The sequence below is a fragment of the Anolis sagrei genome, chromosome 5 (genome assembly GCF_037176765.1).
Source record: "Anolis sagrei isolate rAnoSag1 chromosome 5, rAnoSag1.mat, whole genome shotgun sequence".
Taxonomy (NCBI): Eukaryota; Metazoa; Chordata; class Lepidosauria; order Squamata; family Dactyloidae; genus Anolis; species Anolis sagrei.
In genome coordinates this window covers 51387596-51402531 of record NC_090025.1, presented here as the reverse complement: position 1 = coordinate 51402531, position 14936 = coordinate 51387596, and the positions used below count along the sequence as shown (strand labels likewise).

General features: G+C 40.1%; 1 protein-coding gene across 1 annotated transcript in view; it reads right to left on the bottom strand.

Moving 5' to 3' along the window:
* MND1 (meiotic nuclear divisions 1) overlaps positions 1-14936 on the bottom strand; it is a 39721-nt gene that overhangs the window by 10481 nt on the left and 14304 nt on the right. The gene's annotated exons all lie outside the window — the stretch shown is intronic.

The window sequence follows — 14936 nt, the reverse complement described above, 5'->3', positions numbered from 1 at the left end:
TTCTATGGATCTCTACACAGTTTCTAATAGATTGACATTCTCAATTGAGATCTTCCAGAACTTTATGAAACTGTAAACAATCATGATAAAAAAAACCCCACACTTTGTTGAGCTACAATTAAGATATTTTTTATGCAGAGGTTCCCTGAGATGTGAAAATTATTTGAAGTATTCATCTTCGGTTAGAAAAAACAGGTTAGGAAAGCTGTGTTTGACTAATAGCTATTTCTCTGGAAATTAATTTCAAGTGGCTAAATAGGATGTTTATCTAATATTAGGAAATAAACAACTTTTTCAGAGGCACAAACAAAAAAAAACAACAGCAAGCTAATACACACAATGTAGTTTAGGTTGATTTGTGTATTATAGGATGATTGCTTTCTGTGCTTTCCTGTGCTGCAAATAGCATTCCTGACTATAAGTGTTTTATTTCATTTTCCCACTTCCATTACCACTTTCCCCATTTAAGGCACTGTGTACAAGCAAAAGCCTTGGGGATTTCCCTACAGATTTGCATTCCAGCACCTCTGCACAAGAGGTGAGAGACACACATATTGCCACTGAATACAGCAACCTGAGCTTAGTTGTAAAACATAAAGCAATCTGCATGTGGGTTGCACAATTTCAGTTTGCAACTTCTCTTCTGGGCATCTTGTAATGATGGTAGTGGGAAGCTCTATGCCGCTCAAGACCTTTCCCATGTTGAGAGAAAAAGTGTTCAGGTAGTGGGTTAGACAAAAAGTTTTGCTTTGCTGCAAACAGTCCCAGTACCAAATGCAGTTTAGATATACCTCCCCTTCCCTTCAGCTAAGCAATCGGAACTGATTCCAAGCTAGTCTGCTATTTCAGCCTTTGCCATGGTGACAAAATTCTATTTTTGCAATACTTTCTTTATGGAGACTGTTGGAAGGAAATACAAGTACAATCACTTACTGATGTAAGTCACTGTTGGTTACGCCTACTCCACATTATTGATATCGAAGACCCCGAATCCCACCCATAATAAAAAGAATACATAAGCTACTACCAATTTCCTTTAGCATTTTATTCTTTGTTTTATTATGTTATTGTCATTATTTTATTCCATTACTATGTTACTGTTAAACATTTTTATTTGATGTTGTCTTTTCTGTATGTATTTTATCTTGCTTTATTGTCATTATTTGGGCTTGACCTCATGTTAGCTGCCCCGAGTCCCTTCGGGGAGATGATGGCAGGGTATAAATAAAGATTATTATTATTATTATTATTATTATTATTATTATAAACTGAATTCCACAATGTATTTTTCCCAAGGACAGAGGGCCTGATGAAATGGAAATATCCTCCATCCTCATGGTCTCCCCGGGGCTTCCCCAGAACCAGCAGCAACCAACCTTGAATACCCAAAATGCGCCCCAACCCAGCCGCTTGGCTTGGGCTGATGCGCTTCAGCTGATCTCTGCAGCATCAGCATCCAGCTGATCTCCCTCTCTCAGCCTGGAAGCTGTCCAGATGGCCACAAAGTAACCCAAGCATTTCCACTTCCCCAAGCCCTGCTACTTTGTATTCCTCCTTCCCTTGCTACTATGTACCTCTTCTTATTTCTCTACTTGTATTATTTTTATTATTCTTTCTGTCTTCTGCAAATATGTGCATAAACAAATAAGGAAAAATATAACAACCGATGATCCCCTCAGCTGCTGCTCAGCCCTGGAAACTAGGACTCAGAGCATGGGTTCAAATTATAGGAAAGGAGATTCCACCTGAACATTAAGAATAACTTCCTGACTGTAAGAGCTGTTCAGCAGTGGGCCTCTCTGCCTCTGAGTGTAGTGGAAGCTCCTTGCTTGGAGGCTTTTAAACCTTGGAGAAATTTTTAATCTAGATGGTTGGATGGTCATCTGCTGGGGGTACTCTAACTGTGCTTTTCCTGCATGGCAGGAGGTTGGACTAGATGGCCCATGCGGTTTCTTCCAACTCCATGATTCTATGAAACCATTGGCGCATATGGCAGAGCTTTTTTTTCCTGATTGGCAGCTATTCTCCAGATTTTCAGATTTAAGTTTTTCCAGATACTTTCTGCGTGAAAAGTCAATGCCCTACTACTAAACTTTGGTGGTAGACACAATAATAGGCCTGGGTGTTTATTATACACCTCATCCTGGAACCTTATGTTGCTTCCATCATCAATTTGTTTTGGCAAGTCCCTTGTTATGCAATCTACTCCCATAAAACGATACGGTCATCCTCTTCCATGTGTCCTATATTTCCTTAGAAAGTGTTGACACCATAGTGAGCAACACAGCTATTAATAACTTGGAACCAGTTGTAGATGTTAAGATTCTGCTTCATCACAGTTTACCACTTGCTCTCTGTGAAACAATTAGAATGCCTATGTCAGGACCATTGTATGGGGGCTAGGGTCAATTAACTGATCCTCTGTGAACTACAAACCCTGGATAGCAGCCAAACAGATTCCTATCAGCAGCTTCCCAACCAAATGGCAACCATAAGTAATGTCTCATCACTTCCAGTTTCCGTTTTGGGTGGCATACAGTCAGAAAAGGAGGTATTGGGGGATTTGGGGAAAGGTGGTTTTGGTACATCTGGGGATCATTTACAAATGGGGCTCAGGATTCACATGCAGCTCATAGGCTTCACTTCCCATGTCCCTGCTATATACCATGAGGAAAAAAATATAATGCAATCCAAATGCTAAATTCCAAATAGAGGAAAAACAACAACTATAACGCAACCTAGAAAATCGTCAAAGCAAAGTGAAGGGGATACAAACATTTGGGAAACCTTGGGAGTGAATCTGGGTCCACAGTGGACAACATTTAGTCTCAAAGTTTGAGGTTTTCCATGTGTTGTATTTCATGGGGTACAAAATCTGTATGCCCAAATACCCTAAAGCCGTGGTTCTTAACCTGTGGGTCCCCAGATGTTTTGGTCTTCATCTCCCAGAAATCCTAACAGCTGGTAAACTGGCTGGGATTTCTGAGAGTTGTAGGCCAAAACACCTGGTTGAGAAACACTGCCCTAAAAGCACCAGATCCTATCTAATCATAGAAGCTTAGCAAGGTCAGCTCTGATTAGCACTTGGCTGGAAGACCACCAAGGAATACCAGATGCTGTAAGCTATATTTCATAGGAAAAAACTGGCAAAATTATTTCTGAGTATTCCTTGCCTAAGAAAACGCTAAGAAATTTATGGGACCACTATAAATTGTCAGGAGACTCCAAAACACATATACATACACACAGGATCATACCAAGAGGAATGTGAACAACAACCCATGTATAGTGACTGGAAGATGATTTAAACTCCCTGTTACTGCTGCCTCTTGGAACTGAAACACTATGAATGTTCACAAAACCCCTGGACAGCTGCCATCCATGGGTGGCGACCTATGTTCTGTCTAATGGGTCCTAAATTGTACAACAACAAAGAAGGAAATTACAACTATACATGGTATGGATTCAAGCAGTTTGTGCATACTAATTGTTGGGTGCTGTCATGTACCGAGTCACTAAAGTAAGCTTGAAAAAGTTACCTTTTTGCATTTACAGCTTCCAAAATCCCCCAGCAAGCATAAACACTAGATGTGAGAAAAAGATCCACTGCCTGGACAATTCTCCTTCCAACGCTTAAGCTGTCAAACATTTCAAGCATAAGTGCCATGGAATACATATGAGATCTATAATGTACATAGATGTGGGTGGGTAGCTACACTATATTTCTAAGGCTTCTGCTTACATAGCACTTTCTGAAAACTGAGAATGGTTCACAACTTATCATGCAAGCTACATTGCGAAGGTTCTGTTCTACTGACTCACTGACAAGTACTTGCAGCTCCCACTCTGTCCTCAGCACCTTTTATGGTGAAGCGTTTCAAAAATATGTCCTAGTACAAGGATATCTTTTACAGAGCTACTCTCCTGTTTTGTTTTGTTTTTTAACTCCCTGTCAGAATATCAGTTTTGGATCTCAATCTTCCAGGTCACAACCATTTAAGCACTCAAACCAGAAAAAAATTCTTAACCTTGTTATACCCACTGTTTCAGTCCTATTCACCAGAAGCTACTTGCAGTTTCTCAAGTCGCTCCTGACATGAAAATAAGTCCTATACAGAGTGAAAAGGCTTCTGCAAATTTCACTGCTAAACACAGACTCAAAAACATGCTTAAATAAAATAAATGAAATCTGACTTTTAAAGAAGCATATTTACAATCATGATATGGGCCATACATATGTACATAATGTCTGTAAGTGAAGTCAACATCCCTTACATCCAAGCATTGCTATACCTTGCTTATTTGAGGCAGGTAAACTATTATTCAAGTAATCACGGTTGCATCCAAGCCACCATTCAAATCTGACATTCTTAGCTGTTTATAAATTTGAAAAACTAATTACTTGCAGGCAGTGTTTACATTTAAATGATCAGTTTTAATATATACATTGGTTGTGTTTAATAGGTATCTGTTTTATATGCTCTTTGGTGTTGTGTTTATCATTTGTTGTTGTTCCCCACCTCAAAGAAAATATGGGTAAAACATATATCATGATGATGATGATGTGATGGGAAAAAGTTCTTTCCAGATACATCTTCATTAAAAGCTATATAAAAATAAACACACAAGTGAAACACTGTAATGCAATTTGACTTATAAGAAGTAAAGCACTTAAAGAAACCATCAAATCCAGTGTTTTTTCAAAAATCAATACAGATTCCATATATTGTAAGCTCGCAGAAATCCTCCCTTCATAAAATATGGTTTATGAAGCCACAATGTAACTCCTGTATATCTATCCATCCTTTCCTTTTCTGTGTACCAGGTTCCAGGCTTTGATACAGAAACTGTAATTCCAATTACGTCTGAATCAAGAAAGCAAGGCTTAACTGTAGACCACGGTATCCTTCTGCGAAGCCTCATGGGAACAGGACTTGGAGGTACTGTTTGACAGTGGCACCGGGCCTTCCTGGAGGACCGCTCCCAGAAGGTGTTGTTGGAGGACACCTGTTGGAAGACACGTGCTTGTGGGGTCCCGCAGGGTTCAGTATTGTTCCCCATGTTATTTAACATCTACATGAAGCTGCTGGGAGAGATCATCTGGAATTTTGGAGTTTGATGCCATCTATATGCAGATGATGTCCAGCTCTATCACTCTTTTCCACCTACTACTAATGAGGCTGTTCAAGTCCTGAACTGGTGCTTGGCAGCTGTGACGGTCTGGATGAGGGTGACCGAATTGGAATTAAATCTAGAAAAAGACAGAGGTACTCCTGGTCAGTTGTAAGGCTGACCTGGCCATAGGGTTAGAGTCTCTGTTGGATGGGGTTACACTCCCCCTGAAGATGCAGGTTCACAGCTTGGGAGTTCTCCTGGACTCATATCTGAGTCTGGAACCTCAGGTTTTGGCAGTAGCCAGGAGAGCTTTCACACAATTAAAACTTGTGCACCAGCTGCACCCATACCTTGAGAAGCCAGAGTTGGCCATGGTGGTCCATGCTCTGGTTGCATCTCTAATAGACTACTGTAACACACTCTACATAGGGTTGCCTTTGAAGACTGTTTGGAAGCTTCAAGTAGTCTAACAGGCAGCAGCCAGGTTCCCTACTGGAGTGGCTACTGGGAGTATACAACACCTCTGCTGTGCCATCTTCATAGGCTGCCAGTTTACTACCAAGCACGATTCAAAGTGCTGGCTTTAGCCTGCAAAACCCTAAATGATTCTGGTCCAGCTTACCTGTCTGAACATATATCCCCTTACGAACCAGTTTGAGTGTTAAGATCAGCTGGGGAGGTCCTTCTCTCAGTCCCACCACCTTCGCAGGTATGACTGGTGAGAGCAAGAGACAGGGCCTTCTCGGTGGTGGCCCCTTGGCTGTGGTACTCCCTCTCCAGTGAGATTAAATTGGCCTCCTCCCTCCTGGTGTTCACGAAAAGCTTAAAACTTGGCTTTGCAAGCAGGTGTTTGATGAGTGACAGTATTGCAGTATAATACCTATCATGATATAGACATAAATGAAGCAGCTAAATTATGACTATGGGACTGGTGCAATGGTAATTCACTTTATGTTTTATGTTATGATGTTTTATGTATAGTGTTTTTAGTGGTTTAATTCATATTTATATGTTATTGATTTTAGTTAATGTTATGCATTGTTTATGTATGTATATTGGCAACACTGAATTTTGCCCTAAGTCCCCCTTGGGGTGAAGGAGAGCGGTATAGAAATGCAGTAAATAAACAAACATCTATTTACTAATCAGAATAAAAATGATTCTGAAAACATCACTCACTTTTTCCTAAAATACATAAAGAAAGATATAAGTACACATTATAGTCAGCTTCAGCTGCACCCATTCTTTACCACTATAATGCAATAGTTGACCAACATTATTTGGTTTGCAAAGAACAGCCTAGAGCTATTGTTCTGCAAATATACCTTTTAGAGCACTTGCCTCCCACAATTCAGTGACACACTAACTTTAATACGCAGATTACCGTAATATGCTTCATCTGGTGAAAGGCTCATTCATTTTATGTCTTAACAGAAAGCTGGAATAGATGCCTCTCTAGGACGATGTTCTTGCTTTTCACAAAGTCAAGACACAATTTTACCTGCCCTACATATCTTCTGCTGTGGAAATATCTTTGTGACCAACCACGTACTGAAACACCTTTAAACAACAGTACGTTTTCACGCTCTTCATTTATGCAATTGATTCTGCTGATGCTAAATATATGTAAGAGCAGAAAAGGAAAGGGATTTTCCCTCCAGTTGAAAAGTCCCACATTTAGCATATAGAAAATAATTGGGGAAAGTATTTGTGTTACAATCAAACAAAAAAATGAAGGAAACGTTTGCATACAGGAAAAGGAACAATTAAAGAACAGTGGCTCCACAAATAAGTTTGCAGTCAGGGCCTGGGGGCCACATGGCTTGTTGAAAATGCCACATACACTGTTTCAATTTTAATTTCTTTCCCTTAAAATAAAATAGCAGCAGACTACCGAAACCAAAAAGAACAATACTATGCAAAAGGAGTGGCTGAAAGGCCATTTGGGAACTGCAAAGCTCCTGAACCACATTCAGCCGTCTTCTTCTTTATTATTATTATTTGGGGGGGGGGGGGGGGGAGGTTGCTCTATGTGCACTTTGGGTCTCCAGAATCACTTTTCAAAACCACCTTTTTTTAAAATGTTAACCCCCAAAAACCTTTGTGAATTAGTTTCAAGGGCCTTCCACCCTGAAATATCAAACATCTGACTGAAAAGGACAAAAATCTCACTCCTGGGGCAGAAAATAGAGGTTATGCTGTTGCATAAAGATCAAAAATATTTAAACTGGCCTTCCAACCTCCAGTATGAGCTCACCCCTATTAAATGGAGTTGAACTCATTTTTCAAGGAAAGACTAGTGACAGAAACTTAATGCTTACTGTTGCAAAAGTGGACAAGACTCGAATGACCCCACTGGCTCATTTACTAGCAATTACCATAAATACTCATGTATAAGTCAATCTCATGTATAAGTCAAGGACAGATTTAAAGATTTTGATATGACCAGTTGATAAGTTAAGGTTCGTTTCACAGAGAGGGGAAAACAACAAAGCTGTACCAGGGGTCCATAATTTCTCTGTCATTCAAAAAGGCCAGAATTGGAACCACAGCAGAGAAAGTCAAGGAACTTCTTTAGGTTCTCCTGGGATGAACTAAGGCTGGATTTACACTGCCCTGTATTCCAGGATCTGATCCCAGATTATTTGTTTTGAACTGGATTATATGACTCTACTCTGTCAGATAATCTGGGATAAAGAAGATAATCTGGGATCAGATCCTGGGATATAGGGCAATGGAGATCGAGCCCAAGTTCTTGCCATTTGCTATGCTACTGAGAGGAGAATAATAATAATAATAATAATAATAATAACAATAATAAATCTTTATTTATATCCCACTTTTTTCCCTAACGGGACCCAAAGCAGCTCACAATATAATACAATGCAAATCAAAGCAAATTTAACATAAAATACAAGACAAAAATCACATATTGTCCAGAAATAAGATATAAATAAATGTTAAGCATTAAATTTTTTTAAAGCTAATTGCAATTATTGTGATCAGTTAAATAGTATATTCCGCTAAGCTCAGTGCAAATCGACCTTGCTGTCATTCTAGTTAAGGCCGTCAGTGATGTCATCAGTGATAAACATGAGCCAGCAAGAAAATTAAGAAAAGTCTCAATTTCAAAATATTTATTATTTATGGCATTTCTACCCCGCCTTTCTCTACCCTGGAGGGGACTCAAGGTGGCTTACAAGTAGGCAACCTTACAAAGCCATAAGATATGTACAATTACAAATATCTAAATAGAGTTATAAAATACATTAAAACAGTTTAAAAACGTATAAAACAATACATTAAGAATTAATAACATGATCCATAAAACTCCGAAAAACAAAACAAAAACAAAACAAAAGTCCCCACTAACCCCCAGGAGGAACAGAGTCAAAAGTAGAGCGCCAGCAAAGAAGCCAGCAGCCCCAAGCCAAGCCAAGCCCAGTTGCAGTACTAAGCTGAGGGTCAAAGAAAGGCTGGTTGGTAAAATTCCTGAGTACTGTCGTCCTATAAGGTATCTGTGACTTGAAGTAACTTTGGGCTATGGCAAGTTAGCAGTAAGGTAATGGCATGGTAGTAGGAAATTTTTATTTTTATTTTATTTATTTGGCTTGTATACCGCTACTCCCAGTTTGGCTCGGAGCGGTTTACAGAAACAAATTAAAACAATACAATTAGCTTTAAAAATAACCATGGTGGTGATAGTAGAGTGGCTCTGCTGCACCAACCTCTCCAGGTCAAAGTTGGGCAGTGAGAGGGAAGACTGAGTGCAGTACAGCTCAGGGAAGACGCCAAGTGAGTTGCAGCGCTCATTGCTCTCGCGGGTGTTCAGATCTGAGACCATAGGTGCCTCTGAGCAGTTAAAGATTGTGGGAGGGTCTCTCAGCGGCTGCTGGAGAGTGCCTGGTTGGTCAACTGGCTCCCTCTTGCTCAGCGACCAGTGGAATGGCAGTCAAAGATGGTGGAAAGGCTTTTCCGTGGCTGCTGGAGAGTGCCTGGTTAGTAGGTTGGCTCCCTCCCACTCAGCGGCCAGTGGAATGGCAGTTAAAGATTGTGGGAGGGTCTGTCAGTGGCTGCTCGAGAGCGCACTGGTACACTGGCTCCTTCCCGCTCAGAGAAGGCCCCTCTTTTTATGAAAAATTAAGGTACATTGCCACGTGGATATGCCACCCTAGATTTTTTTCTAGTTGATTTTTTGACCAAAATCTCTCGATTTATATATGAGCCTATAGAGTAATTTTTCAGGGATCTACACAACCTAATAGCAAAAGTGATAGTGAACATATGTAGAATCTGCACAAGACACGCAGATGGAATATGAGTATCATGTTACTCTTTCAGGTGATAGTTCTGGTCTTCTCATCTTATTTAAGTGGAAGTTTATAATCACCACTGTAGTGCAAGGATACTTCAGTGACAAATAAGCTCCTTTTTGAGAAAACCTTTTACTCCTGCCCTCTACCTGTTTAATCTCCAGGTCTGCTGTCTAGCTGGAAGTTTGTCTGTTTGTTTTTTGCAGCAAGGGCATGGAGCAGATTGTGCAAGAGAGAGGGAGAAACACTGATTTTTTGGTGTGGGTTGCAGCAGATGTCTGCAGTAAATATTTCAATGAACATTGAGCTGGCAAAAGATTAGGAACTCATCTACTTTATACCTGTACTTTTATTCAACGAGTTACATCATATTAGAATTATAGTTGGGAATGTTCACTTTATTTAATGAACGTTTCCAATTTCTCAATCTCAATAATCGACTTTGGTGCAATGGGCCATTTGGAAGTACGGGATGTGAATGAATGCACCATTTCTTCCAGCAGTTATTCTATGGAAAAAATACCAATATTCACAAATCTGATGACAAAATGAAAATCCTAGTAAAAATCCTTAGCAAAAGGTTACTCCTTTTGTACTTCTTGTATATGTACCAGCTTTGCTCTTGCTGATGGTTCTTTTTTTTTCTCATGTGTATCAGTTTTCACCGAAATGCTTCCTGTTCCCCACCCCAAACTGAATGCTGATCAACTCAAACAAATTCTTCAAGTCCTGACTAGCCTTGACACAGTTTGCTGTTAACTCTGAATGCCTTAGGCTCTCCTTCCCTAGAGAAGCTTGTAGACTTGCCAGCTTTCTTCCCCTCTTGGCTATGTTCCTATGCCTCTGAGAACTGCAGCACAGATCCCACATCACAGATGAACTGCTGCCAGCATAGGGATGCAACAATGGGATAAACCTCACCTGAAAAATACATGACTGTTACAGAAGTTGTGCCAGAAAAAAAAATAAGGCCCACTTAGCCTGATGGTAGGAAGAATATTTCCAGCTATTACATGATTATAAATACTGGTAATAAAGAAAAGAAAGAAAAGAAGTCACCAGTAGAACAAGAAATGTCAGTTACTAGTAGAACAGGAAAGAAATGGCAAACTAAAAGGACATCTGTTGGAAGTATATTATTACTACTACTACTACTACTATTATGTTTATTTAGACCCGCTGTCTCACTCTAAAAAAGTGTCTCAAAGTGGCATATAGAGTTGGGGGAAGTGATACAACAAGATGACAATACAAACATGCAACACAACATGAGGGGGCTTGAATGTTCCAATGAACCCGCGGGCATAACCACCGAAGTCATGCACTCCCGGGGAGGGGGGGAGGCGCACAGGGGAGGATCCAGACCGAGCACAATCCGAAGACCTCGCTGGTGGATAAGGTAGAAGATAACATGGTACATGTTACAACGGATGTGAAGGTAGAAGAAGACTGCAACAGACTGAGAAGCCACCATTGTCATGTTAACCACGTCACTCGTTGAGACCCTCACGCTGTGAAGACTGTGTGTTGATTGGCTGTGCACCGACCTCCACACATTAAAAAAACTCACACACAGGCATCTTCCAAGAACTTGGAAGACCATGATACTAAGACAACGAGTGATCCTAAGTAAGTAAGTACAGTAGTCTCACTTATCCAACATAAACGGGCCAGTAGAATGTTGGATAAGCGAAAATGTTGAATAATAAGAAGGGATTAAGGAAAAGCCTATTAAATGTCAAATTACTTTATGATTTTATGAATTAAGCACCAAAATATTATGTTTTACAACAAACTGACAGAAAAAAACAGTTCACTACATGTTAAAGTTATGTAGTAATTACTGTATTTACGAATTTAGCACCAAAACATTGCAATGTATTGAAACAGCTGTGGATTTGGACAGGAGGCAGACTACGTTGGATAATACAGAATGTTGGATGAGTGAAGATTGGATAAGCGAGACTCTACTGTAAGTACAACAAAGCAGCAAGAATAAACCTGCCAATATCGGCTCCCCACGTTGCATCTAAGATGAAGTAATACACATATTTTGATGCACCTTTCTTCAAAATGACAACCCCAGCATACATGTAAACATAATCTCTAAAGTCTTTTTCATGAAGTTATGAACATATCCCAAATTCTTTGCATAGCAAGTTTAAAATAGAGATGGTTTCTACAAACTATAACAACATGAGCCTGCAAACTTACACTTGGAAATATATTGAATGTAGACATTATATTTATTATATTTTGACAGAAAAATCACTTGCTAGGAGTTCCAAGTAGTGCACATAATAATATTTTATTCTCACAAGTCTAGGAGACTAGGCAGAGATATTGTAACTTGCTCAAGGGCCGCTGTAATGAATTTGCACATAATGCAGATAAAATCACTCAGATCCCCTCTGACATGATTGCTAGGGTTGATCCAGGCCCAGGAGATGTAATCTTGGCTCCTACTTGTCCCATGTTATTGGATATGTTTCAGTTTGTGCTGCCAGAATATGAGGACAGCTTTCTTAAAAAGATGAGAGCCTGCTCTTTGTGGCTTGTAAAAGCAGTCAGAATGGGTAAGTCAAGTGGTGAATGCCTCGCTGCATCAAAGCAGAATTCCTATCTGCCTAAAAGGGGTTGAGGTGAGACCTTTACCGAAAAACCCCTCCCTGATGCCAACCACATCAGATAAACTGTCTGCTAGTCTCCTATATCCATTTATGAACAAAGTTTAGTGATGGCTTCCCAGCTTCAGGGATTTCTGGATGAAATGTATCATCTTGATCCATTTCAATCCAGATTCAGGAATTGTACAGAGATAGAACTGGTTTCTTTGCCACATGATCTCTGCCAGGAACTGGGCACAGAGAAGGCACTGTGTAAGTTCTTCTGGATGCTTCCAATACCACTGACCACAGCATCCTTTTGAGCTATCTCTCTGGGATGATACTCAGAAGCACTGTTCTACAGTTGTTCTGGTTCTTCTTACAAAGGCGAACTCACAAAGATATTCTGGCAGATCCCCAGTCAATACAGTGGTCACTGACTTGTGGGGTGCCTCAGGATTCAGCCTCCCGCCCATGCTATTCCACATCTACATGAAACTACTGAGAAACTATCCATACTTTAGTGGTAGGATATCACCAGTATACTGGTGACATCAAACTCTCTTTCTATTTATTTCCAAGGAAGGTGTCTTGGCTAAATAAGTAACCCGTGTCTGTAATGGACGGGAAGAGGTAAAACTTAATCCAAACAAGGCAATTGCTAACTGAATGGCCCATTAAGCAAGAAGGACAACAACCAGTTTTGGATACTTCATGGTCTCCCTGAAACCCCAGGCTTGTATTTTTGTCATACTCTTGGATACAGCCTTGAGCTCCAATAGTAGGAGTGGTCCAATAGTAGGAGAAGGTCCAATAATAGGAGTGTTTTTGAACAGATAAATCTAGAGCACCAGGTGTGTTCATTCCTGTCAGATCTGGCTAATTTCTCTGATTATACTAGTTTGTGTTTGGAAACTTCATAAACTGCCATAGGATGAAAGTCCTGCCACCAAACTGCTTACCAAGAATGGTGAAAAGGCGCATATAACTCCCTCGTTGAAACAGCTTCACTGGCTACACAAACCAAAGTCTTGGTTATCACCTATAAAGCACTCTACAGCATTGGTCCAGACTATCTGAAAGATTGTGTTTACCAATATGAGTCCGTTTGAATTTTGAGCTCCTGGGGGAGGGGGGGGGGAGAGATCCTCAGCTCCACCACCACTACCATCACAGATATTTTTAGTGAAGGCATGGGAGACAACTTTCTCAGGGTGCATCTACACTGTAGAATTAATGCAGTTTGGCACCACTTTAACTGCTACGGCTCAAGGCTATGGAATCATAGGAGTTGTAGTTTGGTGAGACACCAACACTCTTTGGAAGAGAAGACTAAAAGCCTTGCAAAAACTACAACTCTCATGATTCTGTAGCAATGAGCCATGACAGTTAAAGCGGTGTCAAACTGCATTAATGCACCCTCAATGGCTATAAAATTCTCTTCCAAGGAAATTAAAGAGGTTGGCCTCATCTCTGCTCTCTTTTCAACAGCAGACAAAGACCTTTGCTGTTTGTCCATGCCTTTTAGTGTTAACCACCTATTGTAGGAGGTCTGTTAATTGGGATGCATTTCTAACATTATTACTATATTTCAATGGCCCCTAAAGACTGTTTCAAATGACTATTTTTGTATCATTGTGGGTTTTTTACATTTTTAAACTCATGTATTATCCATTATTTTAACTTTATTTTGTGTTAACCTGTATTGTTGTCCCCCTGGGATCCCATACTGGGAGAAAGGCGACATATACATAAGATTAGGACAATAATAATAATAATAATAATAATAATAATAATAATCAAGATTATGCGTCTTTGGGGTTACAAGAGGCCATTTCAGTTGCAAACTCAGCATGCATACAGCTTTAGTCACTCTAGCCACACGGTTAAAGCTTCCACGCACAAAGAGGCTTGTTTTCTTGGTGAGATGTAGATGAGTCAGACGCCACTGCTGGTCCAAATTGTTCTGGGTGTGGCTCAGCAATTCCTCAAAGGCTGAGCAAAGTATTAAGGTTTTAGGGCAGTTGCTGAACTAAGCTGGTATTTTTGAATATTGACGCAGAGGAGGCATGTGTGTTATGTGTTTTCCTGGACAATGCTAATTTGGTTGCAAGTTGGGGACCCTTTTAACATTAGCATCTTCAAAAATAAGAAAACACAACCTTTTTGAGCTCCAAGGATAGCATCACTGCCACCTGGGGGCTGCATGAAAATGTAGATATGTGTGTGTGTGTGTGTGTGCGCGCGCTATGGAAAAATAGAGAAGGATGTGCACACATTCCTACTCCAAAAAGGAAAATTTAACCCTTACTACCTTGCATATGAGTGCTTATAAACATACATTCTTGACAATTTCAAAGAAATGTCATATTCCCCATGATACATTTAACAATTTTAGGTGATTAAATCTAAGGACAGTTGCAGAGCTAAAATACTTTTCCCCCCAGAAGGTAGATTATTTTGCCATCCATGGTACGTTATAAGAGCTCTGTTTCACAATGGTTCTCAACCTGTTTCACAGTGGTTCTCAACCAGATGTTTTGGCCGTCAACTACCAGAAATCTTAACAGCTGGTAAACTGCCTGGGATTTCAGGGAGTTGTAGGCCAAAATACCTGGGGACCCACGGGTTTAGAACCACTGGTTTATAGTTTATAGTTAGTTTGTTATGCCAATAGTTAAGAATGGGCACTTCCATGAAAACTTAAATATCCAGGCTACAAACTGAATTGATTGTTGCTTCAATATCCATGTTCTTAAATGCTTTCTCCAAACTTACAGTGTGCTTTCTCATCCCCAAAATCACAACTTGGCTATTTGTATAGAGACAATTAAACATCATCACACAATGCCCCTTGACAATAAGTACCTCAACTCCTTTTCTGTTCAAATATGTTTCACTA